Source organism: Ambystoma mexicanum, chromosome 12 (genome assembly GCF_040938575.1).
Source record: "Ambystoma mexicanum isolate Mex_15411 chromosome 12, UKY_AmexF1_1, whole genome shotgun sequence".
NCBI classification, from domain to species: Eukaryota; Metazoa; Chordata; class Amphibia; order Caudata; family Ambystomatidae; genus Ambystoma; species Ambystoma mexicanum.
Window position 1 is genome coordinate 133,633,530 of NC_090936.1, and position 14,485 is coordinate 133,648,014.

The window sequence follows — 14,485 nt, forward strand, 5'->3', positions numbered from 1 at the left end:
AACACGGCAGCCCCTGACCGATTTTGGTGAGGATATCCTCAAGGAGAAGCTTCCAACCAGTCGGCCCATCCCCTTACTCAATTCTATAAAGAAGCGCCTAGCCCCTTTGTTCTCCTAGAGGCTCCCGAGCTTCCACCTCAAAGTGACTCGCTGATTCGGGTCCCCTCCCTGGCCTCACCAGTCAGGGGTCGCTTGTCATTCATTCACACCTGGGAGGGATCAGACCAGTGGGTGTTTACGACTACTGCATCGCGTTTCACCGACCACCTCGATACCACTCACCGAAGAGCAGACGCCTGTTGCCAGCACATCTGCACATTCTGCTGGAAGAGGTTCAGATCCTTCTGGAAAAGGGCGCCGTAGAAGTCTTCCCATTTCACCAGGTAAACCAGGGTATTTATTCAGTGTACTTTTTATAAAGGATTGTACCATGCGCCCTGTGTTAGACCTGCGCCCAGTGAACAAATATGTCAAACCTCAACGATTCAGAATGACAACACTGCAGGAAGTAATACCATTGCTGATGCAGAGGGATTACATTGTCACATTGGATATGAAAGTTGCATACTTTCATATTGCAATGTTGCCAGCGCACAAAGTACCTCGGGTTCATGATGGAAAGCACCCACCAATTCAAGGTTCTCCCCTTCGACATTGCCTCGGCTCCAGAGGTGTTCACGAAGGCACTGGCGGTAGTAGCAGCTCACGTGCGCAGACAGTTCATCCCAGTCTATCCGTACCTCATAAGAGTGGATTTGTATGGAACATGCCAAAGAAATACCCAGAAGACTGTAGATCTCATTCAACCTAGGTTTCTCAATCAAAATTCCAGTCTAAACCCCAGCTGAGTCCAACAGTTTCTGGGGGCTATAATTTGGTCCAATGAAGGCCTTGTCTTTCCCTCCAATGAGGAGTCCAAACCTGCTGTTCCAGATCCCTCATTATGTACCCAGTCAGAAGGTGACCGTTCGCAAAGCCATGCAACTGTTGGGGATGGTGGCTTCCTGCATCTACCTCGTTTCACATGCTCGTCTGGACATGCGCCCCATTAATGAGTGGTTCGAGGGGATTGGGTCCTCCGACGTATTCCATATCTATGACAGTAATCACGACAGTTGTGCTGCTTACTGTCATAGATATGGAATACGTCGGACCATGCCATTGAAAGAACGTTACCAGGTAAAAGAGTAACTTGTTCCTCTCGAGCCAATGGGGTCAGGCCGGTGACCAGTGGGACAATCTAGTGGTTCTATTCAGCCCTCATCCAGTCTCTGTAGTGGTGGTCCAGGGAAAACAGTCTGCAGCAGAAAACCTTCACCACCCCCGCAGTAGAAACCACTCTCCCCACAGATGCATCTCTTACTGGGTTGGGGAAAGGGTGGGGAGGGCTCACCTCCATCAGACGGCGCACAGCGTGTGGTCCCCAGTGGTAGCATCCAATCACATAAACTTGTTGGAACTGCTAGCAGTGGTCAAAGCCCTGAAGGCCTTTCAAACACACCTTCAGAGGAAGACAGTTCTACTACTCGCGGACAGTACTGTGGCCATGTATTACTTAAACAAGGGGCACTCGCTCTCTAGGGCTGTCCAGAACACATGGAAGTGGGCTCTCAAACGCAAGGGGCCTCATTACGACCCTGGTGGTAGCCGTGCCCGTATGAAGGGCACGGCTGCCGCCGGTAATGACAATTTCCCGGGTCCATGGAATGAGCAATTACCGGGTCATGCTGACCTTGGCGGACCCTGTAACTGCCCATTCCATGGACCCGGTAAAAATTATTCCCCCGGTAAAAATTGAGCCCAATAGGGCTCAATGGGAATGGGGAGGGAGCTAACAACGGGCCCGATAATAACGGGTCCGTTGTTGGCTCCCTGGTCCCGCGATGGAACCTCGAAATAGGGTGGAGTGGTTTTAACGGCACCATTACCGGTGCCGTTAAACCCATTCCACCCGCCTCGTAATGAGGTCCAAGATGTTCCTCCTGTCACAACATGTTCCAGGGGAACTCAATCTCCTGGTGGACATACTCGGCAGAAACTTCCCTCTACCCGTAGAGTATGAGTGGCAAATACAGGAGGACATTGTACTCTGTCTTTGCAGACTGGGGCTTCCAAGAGCTCGACTTGCTCACCACTCTGGAGAACACCAAATGCCCAGATTACGCCTCCAGGAACCCTCGGAACCGCTCCAAGGGGAATGGTCTGTGGATAATATGGTCAGGGAAATGTGTCTACCCCCCCCTCCCCCCGATTTCACCTGCTCAACGGACTAGTGCACAAGATGCACCAAGAGCAAGTCAGGATGATTCTGGTGGGTCCTCCAGCTTTGGTGCTCTCATGATATGATGGGTTATTTATAACACGCTTTATACCGAGAGGTTTCTAAGCCCGGACCCGGCGGGGGAGGGGTGGGGTGGGGGGAGGGGGTGGAAATCGTCAAACCTGTGTTGCTCGTGTCGTCTTGCTTCCAAGGAGAGCATGTTGCCGCGGAGCTATCCTCCCAAGACGTCTCATGGCAATGTCCGTCTCCCCTCCCAGGAAGCTGCCATGCCCATACAACATGTCTCAAGACCAGGGGGAAATGCTACACCCATGCACTTAAACACTCAATTTTGCAGCCTGGCTCCTGAGGTCATAGAGTTCGGGCACCTTCAACTCCCTCAAAGATGTATGGACATACTCTGAGAAGTACAAAAACGGAACACCAGGCATTGCTACTCCAGCTATTGAAAGCGCTTTGTCATCTGGTGTAATGGCAAGGGTATCGATCCTATTGAATGCACACCTAAACATATTGTCCTGTACCTAACCCACCTGTTAGATTCAGGTCTGGTTTTCCATTCTCTAAAGGTCCACTTAGTTGTGCTTTCGGCATACACCACGTCCCAAAGCAAGGTTTCGCAGTGGAGAATTCTGGTAATTAAAGCATTTATGGAAGGGGTAAAGAGACTTCATCCCCCTATTTCCAACCCAACTCCCGGGTGGAACCTGAATGTTCTTATAAGACTAATGGGGCAGCCCTTTGAACCAATGCACAAGGCTAGCCTTAAAGCACTCTCCTACAAGACCGCCTTCCTGGTGACTATCACCTCTATGAGGAGTGTTGGGGAACTGCAGGCCCTTTCAGTTCAGCAAACATTTGTCACGATTCACAAATACAAGGTGGTTTTGTACACATACCCACGCTTTGCGCCTACATTTATCTCGAAGTTCCATGTGTAAACCAATCCATAGAACTACCCACCTTTTTCCAGAACCCCACTAACGTGGCGGAAAGAAGCCTAGATGCACACTATAGGTCTGATTCTCAGGTGGGACAAGCGGTGCTAAGACATTTTTGCTATTGTTCCTTCAAACATCCCACCACCATCTCGGAGTACCGCTCGCTAGTCTTATACACAGCTTGTGATTCTAAGCAGATCCACAAGCAACAGAAGACATACATTACTCACCGTAATAGCATTTCTGATTTTATGTGCTTGGATTCACATGCGCCCACCCTGCCTCCCCTCGTAGAATAGAACGAACATGGACGTTTTACACCTTCTCTCTTCTCTGCTCTCTCACGCTGATTATGGTCCACAACCAGAGGGACCTCGATGCGTGAGGGATTTTGGGTACACTGCGCATCACGTTAGGGATGGTGTTAGTCACACCCATGTCGCCATCCCCTTTCGATCTTCGGAAGAAAGATGCAATACTATGCGATTACCACTAGATGTCGGACTATATGCACAGCATGTGAATCTAAGCAGATACAATAATCAGAAATGCCATTACGGTGAGAATACATGTCTTTACTATTCCAGGGGATGGTGGAAGAGTGTTGCTGACCCAACCTCTACTGTAGTTTTCCATGCTCTAGAATTGGCCTGAGCCCTGCTTTGTTTCCATCCTTCTGTTTTGCTAGGTCTCGAATTTGCTAGTTGATCTGTTACTCAACTGCTCTGTCATCCTCCCGAGTTGGTTGCGGCTTGGTCCACAACTGAAATTGAACTTTCATGTCTTGAACCCATAGCTGCAGCTTGCCAATGAGCCTTGTCTGTTGATTCTTATGAGGAAAGTGACTAAGTGGTACTTGAGGAACTTTGCATTTTTCATGCGTCTGAGGTTTTACGCCAATAACGTCATCCCCCCCCCCATTTAGTATAGCATTTAGTGTAATAAATCATTGCACTGCATGCCTATTCATTCAACTATGTTAGGTTACTGTAATTAAAAATGTCTGGAATTTTTTTTTTTTTCGAATGGCCTTTATTTTAATTTTCTGTTCGAAATGGGGGGGTGCCCCTCCATCCCCCCTCTTTTCTTTTTTTTTAAATGCACGAAAGCAAAAAAAAACATGTAAAATAAAAAATGACATATTCGAAAAAAAACATTGGCCATTTTTTGTCATTCGACTTTTTGCAGTCGACATTATAACTGCACACCTATTGAGACTTGTACAGCTGGTTATGAGTTTTAACTTTTGGTGGCAATTTGGAGCATTGCTCAGAAATGTTAACTCCTTCACTCCGTCTAGGTGCTACACTGAGTAAATGGTCCGTGTTAATTATCTTTGTGTATGACAAGTTGGGTAATACGATTGTACATGTATTGGCATTTCCGGTCCTGAAAATGTTTGAAGTAATGTATTATTATGTTCTAGGGTTCCCTTTGCCCACTAGCCCACCCCTTAGCCTTATGTTCTTATGTATTGTGTTTACCTGTTTTTGGTTGGTTTGAGTAAATGCGTTTCTTGGTCCGCTGTGGTGGTTTCAGGTTGTATTGCAGGGGACAAAATGTCTGCTGCTAGCAAGGCATCACAAGTCCATCTCCTCCACAATTCTCCAAATGTACATAGCACTTTAGTGCTCACCAAATCTAAAAGTATTTCGTGGTCCCCTATGGCCATACACACCCTGATAAAAAAAAATAACTACACTCGCCAGTATACCAAACTCCCATCATTCAGCCTATTGTATGGTCGATGCTGACATACAGAACCTCCTACTCACTTTCTTGTAACCATAATCTTCCAACCACTCGCCTAGAGTGCCCTCCTGCTACTCTCCTCTACCCGCACACTTTTTTACCTGCATCCCTTACCTTCTCATCTGGCACTTTACCATCCCACTACACAATCCTGCCCATTCCTTTTCCTTTGGGGGGTGGGGGAGGGTTTCTCTTTCTCTTTCTCTGGCATCCTGGTCATCTTCCATGCACTAACTACTCTGTCATGATCTGTCCTGTCCATCGTCTGACAGCCACTACTCTGCCCAACCGCCCAATTGCCACCTGCTGATATTATGGTGGGTCCATGCAATGCCCGATCCATTTGCAATAAGACTTCTTTCACCACAGGCCGACTTCTACTTCCACCAACCTAACCCCTCTGCAGTAGCAATCTCAAACCTGCAGCCCTTGTGAAACGACACAGATTTTGCTACTTTCCTCCACTTGATTTTGAGAAAAAGATTGCGTTTCCTGATCAGCAAGATCACGCCATCTGTCCCATCCCCCTTTCTCCCCATTGATTGTAAGCCCTCATTCTTTAATCAGTGGTCCACCTTCTTGCTCCCACCTCTCATCCACATTTATCACCACCTGGCATCCTCCATCTGTTTTCTGACCGTAGCCCATTAGTAGAGTCATTCCCGGTCATCGTACCCCTAGGCAACTTCAACGTCCATCATACCTAAGGGTCACCAAATACAACTTGACTTAATTCTTCCTGAACACACCCATCTAAGCCTCCATGACGACCTTGCTGCTCGCGCTGATGGGACATTTCTCTCTTCCTATCCTTCCCGCCTCGCCCTGCACTCTACTGATCAGTCATTTTATGATCACAAACTCATTCTCTTCACCATCTCTTACCTGACAAACTCATCAACCCTCTCTATTAACTGTCACTAAGAGAAAGTTCAAACCAGACTCCATGCCTCCACCAAGTCATAGCCTCTCCTGCTCATTGAACTCTCTTCACGGAGTTCAATGACATGCTTGCAAAATACTTTTGACTAAACTACCCTATACTCCCCATTACCCGCTCTTGCCATCAACAATTGACAAGCCTAGCTGACCAACAGCTAAGCTATCGTGGGTCAGGACTTGGGTTGCTAGATGTTAGTGCGCGGTACAAATGTCCTTAACATTATCACCACCAAAGTGGTCCCCTGGCGCTCTGGCGGCTCTGAAAAGGGGGAGGAGAAGGAGTGGGTTAGTGGGAATAAGCTGGAAAAGTGCAAGAGAGCAGTGATGTGCTGTTGGCAGCCTCAGCCCGGTGGGTCTGTTAGCTGGGCCTAGGGTGTTTTACGGTCCGTAGTCGTTGTGTGTTGTTGTGCAAGTCTGTGTGGTTTCTTTTGTTGTTGCATTGTTGTGAAGTTTGCATACACCTCTCAAACTCTAACCAAACACAACCACAAGCCTAAAACGCAGCAATCCGCACAGAGGGATGGAATTGTTAGTTGGTTGGTTAGTTGGCATTGCTGTCCATTGCAATTATGGGATTCCATCTAGGTGTGGTACATGCTGACAATTTACATTTCTATCCAAATGCAACGTGAGCTAAAGTTTAAAATACTAAGTGTGGCGCATGTTAAGAATAACATTTCTATCTAGGTGTGGCGCAAGCTAAAGTTCAGAATTCCATACGAGTGTGGCACATGCTAACAATCACATTTCCATCTCGATGCGGTGCAAGCTAAAGTTAAGAATCCTGAGTATGGCACATGCTAACGGTCACAGATACTGGTAAGGTGCGAAGGTCCGAGTCCAAGCTCCGATATTACAGTATTCTGCAATAACTTGAGTGACCAATGTACTGATCTCAGCCTTATAGGCTATTGAAACCTAAATATTTAACCGATTACCCACTACCTGCACACCAGCATTTTTCAAACTGGAAAAAGATTTGTAAATTGCTCGAATTGGAGGCTGGTAAACTGTTTAATTCTCATTCTTATCCAGTGCCAGGTTGGTACCTGAAACTCAACATAACTTAAGCAATCTTCTAATTATCTAATACACCCAGTTTAAATGCAGCGGAGTTACTTTATAAGCCCACTCTTACTGGCACTGAATTCCTCTGCTTTGATCACTTCAAAACCCATGCAGCCAAGTCTGCTACCAACTTTCAATGTTCTGTGAATATCAAGCCTCATCTTCCTGGAGCCAACTACAGAACCACTATCCAAGCCCTAGTCCCGATGGTAATACCATACTGACGGCCATGCCCATAGCCTCATTCCTTCCCAACCACCCCCTCGCCCTGCAGTTAAAGTGTGCTGTTTGCAACCAAGCAGCAGAAGAACTGAAGAAACACCCTTGCGTGAAACTGGAAAAGCAAGAAGTTCTCTTATCCACTAACCCAGCCAATGTATAAGCTAGAAGTAACACTAGGATGAGTATTTGGTGGTTGGATTGTCCTTGTTTACTTGGGTAATCCTTGCAAGCCATCCTCTGTGGCATAGTCCTCTCACTTGAGGATTAACTAAAATTGCAAAATTTGATTTTGAATCCTGAGCACCTTCTGCTCATTAAAAGATGGGTAGTCTTTTATGTCTTGTTCCTCTCGTCCATGTAAGTTGGATGCATGCTAATTCTCTACGCCAAACTTTTTCTACACCCACTACCCTGGCCATCTGCCATGGGCAACTCTCCGACTCCCTCTAATTCAGTAAAAAACTTTGGATGCACCCTAGACTCTGACCTAACACTCTCACGCCAAGTCAACAACGTCTCAAAGTCCTGCCACTACCTCCTTAAAACTCTTAGGCGCATCTTTCCATACCTCTCCTTTCCCAACATACTCTCTGCGGTCCAATCAATTGTTATATCAAGACTGCACTACGCTAACCCCTCTCTACCTCGGAGTCCACGCACACCAACTGAATAAACTACAAAGAGCACAAAACGCTGCAGCCAAACTGCTACTAGCGCTCGGCCCGAGAGACCACATCTCCCCAGCCCTCAAAACTCTGCACTGGCGTCGGGTTGTCCGAAGGGTGACCTTCAAAATCTTAAGCATTTTTCACCAAGCACTGCATAAAACCGGACCTCAATATCGTCAAGGCAAACTAAAACCCTTGCACCCTCCACGTACTCTGAGATCAAGCTCAGCCGGCCTACTAGTCATACCTAAAACAAACTGTCAGGTTAGGCGGATCATCATTCTTAGCCTTGGCCCCCGCGCTGTGGAACGCACTCCCACCCCACATCCGCCTCACTGAAGACCTCTCGTCTTTCCGCAAATTACTGAAAACTTGGCTCTTCCCTAAAACAAACCCCGTACTCCAACTAACTCAAACTGAATAACAGCATCTCAACAAACTACTAGTTATTAAATAACAATACAACATCAAGATTCAAGCAAGAAATCGACAACCAATAACCGCTAATGTAAACTAAAATGACAAACAGAATAGAATGAGTAACGTAGATCAAAGCAGTGATATGGATAAAAAGAATAAATCGTACGAAAACAGTAATGCGGTTGAAATTAATGAAATGGATGTAATGATTGCAATGGATATAAGGAACAAAATGGACGAAATGAATCGAGAAGAGGATGGAAAGATGAATACAGGAGACTGAGTACACAGATGGCATGGAATGTATGAGTGCATGGCATAAATGGAAAGTACAGAATAGACGATTTAAATTCATGAGACGGGTGTAGTGGATGGAACGGATCGAGTGCGTATGACAAGTGACATGGGCTGAACCGATAATGCAGGATGAATAAACGAAGTGTGTGGAGCGGATGAAGTGTGTGGAGCGGGCGAGTGCGCAAAATGAGTGAGGGCATGGAGCGGATGAGAGCGTGGAACAGATGAGAGCCTGGTGCAGATGAGAGCGTGGTGCAGACGTAGCTTGTGGTGTGAATGTAGGTTGTGAGTGGTGAATAGAATAGAGTGGAGCGGATGTAGGGTGTTGAACAGATTTAGGGTGTTGAGAGGATGTAGGGCGTGATGGTTTTGAACAGACATAGGGTGTTGAGCGGATGTAGTGTGCGGTAGTGTTCAGCCATTGTAGGGTGTTGAGCGGATGTAGGTTATGGTGTAGAGTGCGGAGCGGGTGTAGCAAGCGGAGCGAGGAGCAGGTATAGAGAGTGGGGTGGGTGTAGAGTGCGGAGCGGGGGTCGAGCGTGGATCAAACGGGTGATGTATGCGGATGAACGGGTGAAGTGGTTGGAAGGAACGGATGTAGTAAAAGGAAAAAACGGGTGTAGTGGGTGGCGGGAGCGGAGGATGGATCTGGAAGAACGGGTAATGTATATACATGAGACAGGTAAATTGAGATAGGAACGGGTGAAGTGTGTGGACAAAATGGGTCAAATATATTGAATAGAACGATTGAAGTATGTGGATGGAACGGGTGAAGTGGATCGATCAAATGAAAATGTAATTGGAACGGAGGAAGTATGGGGTTGCAACAAGTGTGCTATTTGTGGAACGGATGAACAGGGCAGAAATGATGTACAGGGTGGGATAGGCGAAAAGGATGGAATGGGTGAAATGTGGACGGAAAGGCTGAAGTATGAGAATGGAAAAGTGAATTATGTGGATGGAACGCGTCTTAAGTATGTGGATGGAAAGGGTGAAGTATGTGATGCGAACGGGTGACGTATGTGGAACGGGTGAAGTGGATGGAACGTGTGAAGATGACTTATGTGGATGGATGATGCATGGAGAAAAGAAAACCTGGGTAGAACGAATGAAAGAAGCATTGTATAAAATGGTTGGACTGCATAACATGTTTGGAGTGCATGGCATGGTTTGGAGTGGTTTGGTTTCGAGTGCATTGCATGGAATGGTTTGGTTTGCAGTGCATTGCATGGAATGGTTTGGAGTGCATGGAATGATTGGAGTGGGCCCGATCTCAAACACCTAATGTAAACCACCATATCACATCTCCACGCTTACTCTCTTCTTTACATCACCACTCAACTAGAACACAGCGATACTGACACCATTCGGTATAACTGTTCTCATACCATCATCTGCCTCATACTCCCCATCACTAACTAAACACTGCTGGTTACACACCCTCCAGCCAGGCTTTCTCCTCAGGCCCAACACAGCCAGAATCGGTCTGGGTAAAAACTTGCCAGAAGGAACACATACTCTTGATCTCTCAGCCACCACACCTACCGCTAAGAAGCAGCTATCGCACAAATGCCACACCACCTGCACACATATCCGGTGCTCACACGCACCTTTGACTCTCTATTCTCTACTGACTTGAACTTCGGTTCCCGACGGCGGTCAACCTACCAGCGCCTTGAGACCATACCAATGATGCATAAGGCACTATATAAATGCAAAGTAACATAACATTTGTACATTTATTGCATTTGGAAAGCAAGTGTACGGACCCGCTAATCTGGACGTTGACTTCCTACTCTAATTAAAACACCACACATTGATAAGCAAACAAACGGGCGATCCATACATTGAAAGCAGTCTCCTTCATTTTATTATTGGAGTCAAGTACCGTGTGGAGTTTTAAAAGCAAATGCATGAGAATCTAATAACTGCCTGTTCTGTGGATGCATTGATACATTTGCAGCAAAACTCACTCGTTTCAGTACAAAGGTCTAGGAGGTTGTCATGAGAGCTGTCCAGTTTTGTGTTGCTAAACCAATGAACTTGCCACTGCTCTGTTTTCATTGACCATCCTTCATGAGGACAAGACTGGCTGAAATCTCGTACTGTGTTTGCAGGCTGAGTGCACAGTTACAATATGTTAAATGTTAAAGGTATTTGTACTGCGCACCATCGCCAACGGAATTGGTCCCCAGGCGGATCTGTAAACGATGAAGGTGGGATGGGTTATAAGGTGAAGGGAGTAGGATAGTGAGGAGTGGTGTTCTGTTGGCAGCTTCAACTCGGTATACATCGGGTGCTGAGCTTTGGTGCTGGTATCGGATCGGAGTCAGTCTGCGTGTGCTATTCCGGTTTATGTGTTGTTGCAGTGTTGTGAAGTGCGTGCGGCTTGTTGTGCGAGAGATGGTTGTGTGAGCTTTTTGAGTGAGAGAAGTATGCAGAGTTTGAGCTTATATTGGTTAGTGGGTTACCTGACCTTTACCATGCTAACATTCATAGTTCTGAGTGTGGCACCTGCTGACCCCCACACTCCCATCCAGACGCGGCGCAGGCCAATGTCTAGGACTCCATCCAGGTGTGGTCATGCCAACACTCACTATTATCTAGATGTGGCGCAGGCTAGTGTTTAGAGACTCGTCCAGGTGTGGGCATGCTAACATTCACAACTCCATCTGAGCTCCAAGCAGGCAGGTGTTCACAACTCTAGGTATGGCACATGTTAGCATTCACGTTTTTCTAGGCGCGGGCATGTTATCCTTCAATCGATCCTATCCAGATGCGACGCGGGCCAATGTCTGTCTAGATGCGTCTGCCAGTCTGGATATGTTTGTCCGGTACGTACGAGTTGGCGAGTCACTTGGGGCTTTTGTCTGGGTCTAGGTATGTGGTCAGTCTCTGCAGCCTTCCTTTGTGGCTATTTTCCATGTCTTCTTATGCTCTGTCGAGTGGTTGGTTCTTTGGTTTGAGTGTTTGTCCAATTTGAGAGTGGTCGAGGTTGGAGTTATTTTCATCATTGTTTTAATGTCTGGGCATTCTAGTGCGTCTTTGTTGTGGTTACGCTTTTAAGAGCCATGATTTGAGGAGTTTCCTGAATGCTAGGTGGTTAGTTGTATTCCATATATTCTTAGGTAGGTCATTCCAGGTTTTGGGTGCCTGGTGAGAGAAAGACGATCCTCCGAGTTTTTTTCTGTTGTAGGGTTTTGGTTCCAGGCGTATGTCGGTGCTTGATCTTAGTGTTCTTGTCGGTTGGTGTAGGTGTAGTTTGTCGCTTAGGAATTCTGCGCCTTGTTTGTGTATTGCTCTGTGCGTGATGCATATGGCCTTGAACTTTATTCATTGTTTCAGTGGTAGCCAGTGTAGTATTTTTAGCGCAGGTGTGATGTGTTCTCTTCTGGGTAGCTTGAGGAGGAGTCTGGCTGCTGCATTTTGTGTGCGTTGCAGTTTTTTTAGAAGTCGTTCGGGCATGCCCAGGTATAGGCTATTGGCATAGTCTACTCTGGACATGATCAGATCGATGATGGTAAGTGTTTTGTTGGCGAACGACAGGAACGGTAGGATCCTTTATGCTGCTCACAGGAGGAAGAAACATTTCCTGATTACCGAGTTAACTTGTGGCTCCAGAGTGAGGTTTTTATCCATCAGGACCCCTAGGTTTTTTACAGTTGATGATGGTTCTGGTTTGGTGTTGAGCACTCTTGGCCAGGGGATGTAGTTGATGTTTCCTCCCTTTTTTTTAAACAATCATTATCTCTGTTTTGAGTTTGAGATGGTTGAGGTTCATCCAGTTGAATATGTCACGAAGGCAATTCTCTAGTGTGGTGTTCTCTTCTCGGGTGCCTTGTATGTTGAAGATTATTTGAGTATCGTCGGCGTAGTTGTAGCATGCGAGGGAGTTTGATTAATAGGTACATGTAGATGTTGAATAGAAGCGGGGAGAAGGATGATCCTTGTGGTACTCTGAACGTGGAGACTCTGGGTTTGGAGACATCAAACTGTGTCTTGGTAGTGGTGCAATGAGGTTCTCCAGGCAGTGCTCATCTCTGTGCCCATCTGCGCTCCTGTGTCTCCGTAGTAGTGCCATTCCTGGCCCCTGACCCACCTTATGGTTCTTCCTCGTCATTCACTGGTAAAGCCCCAAGCAAACTATCTTTCTAGCTCCAATACCCCCATTGAACCCCCACCTACTGGTGCTTCATATTGCACTCGCATTGCATTACATAGTTTGGTGCTAGCTACCCAATTAGGCTCAATCGCCTTCAAAACTTGCAGCATCATGTACAACATTTGTATGCAATGAACTTGCACTCCTATCTGACCAAAAAACCCTGCATCTTTGAAAGTCATGCAGAAGGAGGGGCAAAGGGCAGTGCCACACTCAAAACACATTTGTAAGGAGAAACATGTCCAGCCTTCCCTGTAACATTCCAGATTTTGAGGGAGTTATACCATGCATCCGGCTTGCCCCTATTGTATACAACCTTTAACCCTGTCTCACCCTTCCCTCCATCACTGAGGACCTATACTAACTGTATACCGCTCTGGTGTATGCTAATTTGGATTGTGCTTTTGAAGGCACGCCCCTGTACGCTCACACCAGGAATAAGTGCAATCCACTAGAGAAAAAGACCAACGCTCTTGCCAGAGTAAAAAGTATTTATATCCATACAAAAAAGAAAAGCACCAACAAAGAACTCACTGCTGCGGAACATTCTGAGTTTCGTCCGCTCGTGTGGAACATTATAAGCATACACAACGTCATAGATGATGCAATTAGAAGTGATACAATTCTACAGTCCCTATACATGTAGGCTATATAAAGAAAAGAGTGCCACCATCTAGCAGCAGTGATCTGACCCAGGAGTGACACACCAGGGGGGTCAAAAGGCATCTGTATTTGCAACAAAACAAGGTCCTGGTGTAGCAAGGGTTGGCCCATATAGGGTATAAACGAATTAGAATTATTCATCCGGTCCAAAACCTTTTATAGCTAGTATAATTCATAGATATTAAATGCAGTAAAAAGTAAAGTCATTCCTTCAAAATGAGACAAACATTATGGGAATTACAAAGTAAAAGCTTTATATCAAGGAAACAGAAATAACATACATAAGTGAGGTCTAGCATATAAAATCAGTGATGGTACATACAATTTATTAGGTGTAGACCCAATCCCAATATATAATAATTTTTTGATTTTGGGATGTGTAAAAATATGTAAAAATAACCAATTTATTTGCTTCATCACAATTGCCCAACAACAAGGGGCACTTGTTTTTCCTATGATTTCCAAGTAAGGTCACAGTTGATCATTAATACAATTGTTTCTTCAATTCCATACTTCCACTTGTTGTTCATTTGTAAGCCAACTGTGACTAAGAACAAATGTATGTCAACTTTCTTCACTAAGTGTTCTTATTTCCTTAATGACTACACCTAATAATTGTATGTACCATTTATATCACTGATTTTATATGCTTTTATATGCTAGACCTCACTTATGTATGCTATTTCTGTTTCCTTGATATAAAGCTTTTACTTTGTAATTTCCATAATGTTTGTCTCATTTTGAAGGAATGACTTTACTTTTTACCGCATGTAATATCTATGGATTATACTAGCTATAAAGGTTTTGGACCGGATGAATAATTCTAATTAATTTATACCCTATATGGGCCAACCCTTGATACACCAGGACCTTGTTTTGTTGTAAATACCTATACATGTAGGGCCTGCTCCATAGGGATGCCAGGCCATTGGCCCATCCTCGTCACTCCATCTTCGTCCACGTGGGTGCTCGCATGCTTGTCATCCGCTGCGGAATTGGCTTAATCACTTATTCCCAAACAAAAAACGTTTCTTTATCCTCGCAGAGCTACACCTGGCAGATGCAGGGA

General features: G+C 45.8%; 1 protein-coding gene across 7 annotated transcripts in view; it reads left to right on the plus strand.

Moving 5' to 3' along the window:
• Positions 1 to 14,485, plus strand: part of NUP50 (nucleoporin 50) — a 431,487-nt gene that overhangs the window by 91,664 nt on the left and 325,338 nt on the right. The gene's annotated exons all lie outside the window — the stretch shown is intronic.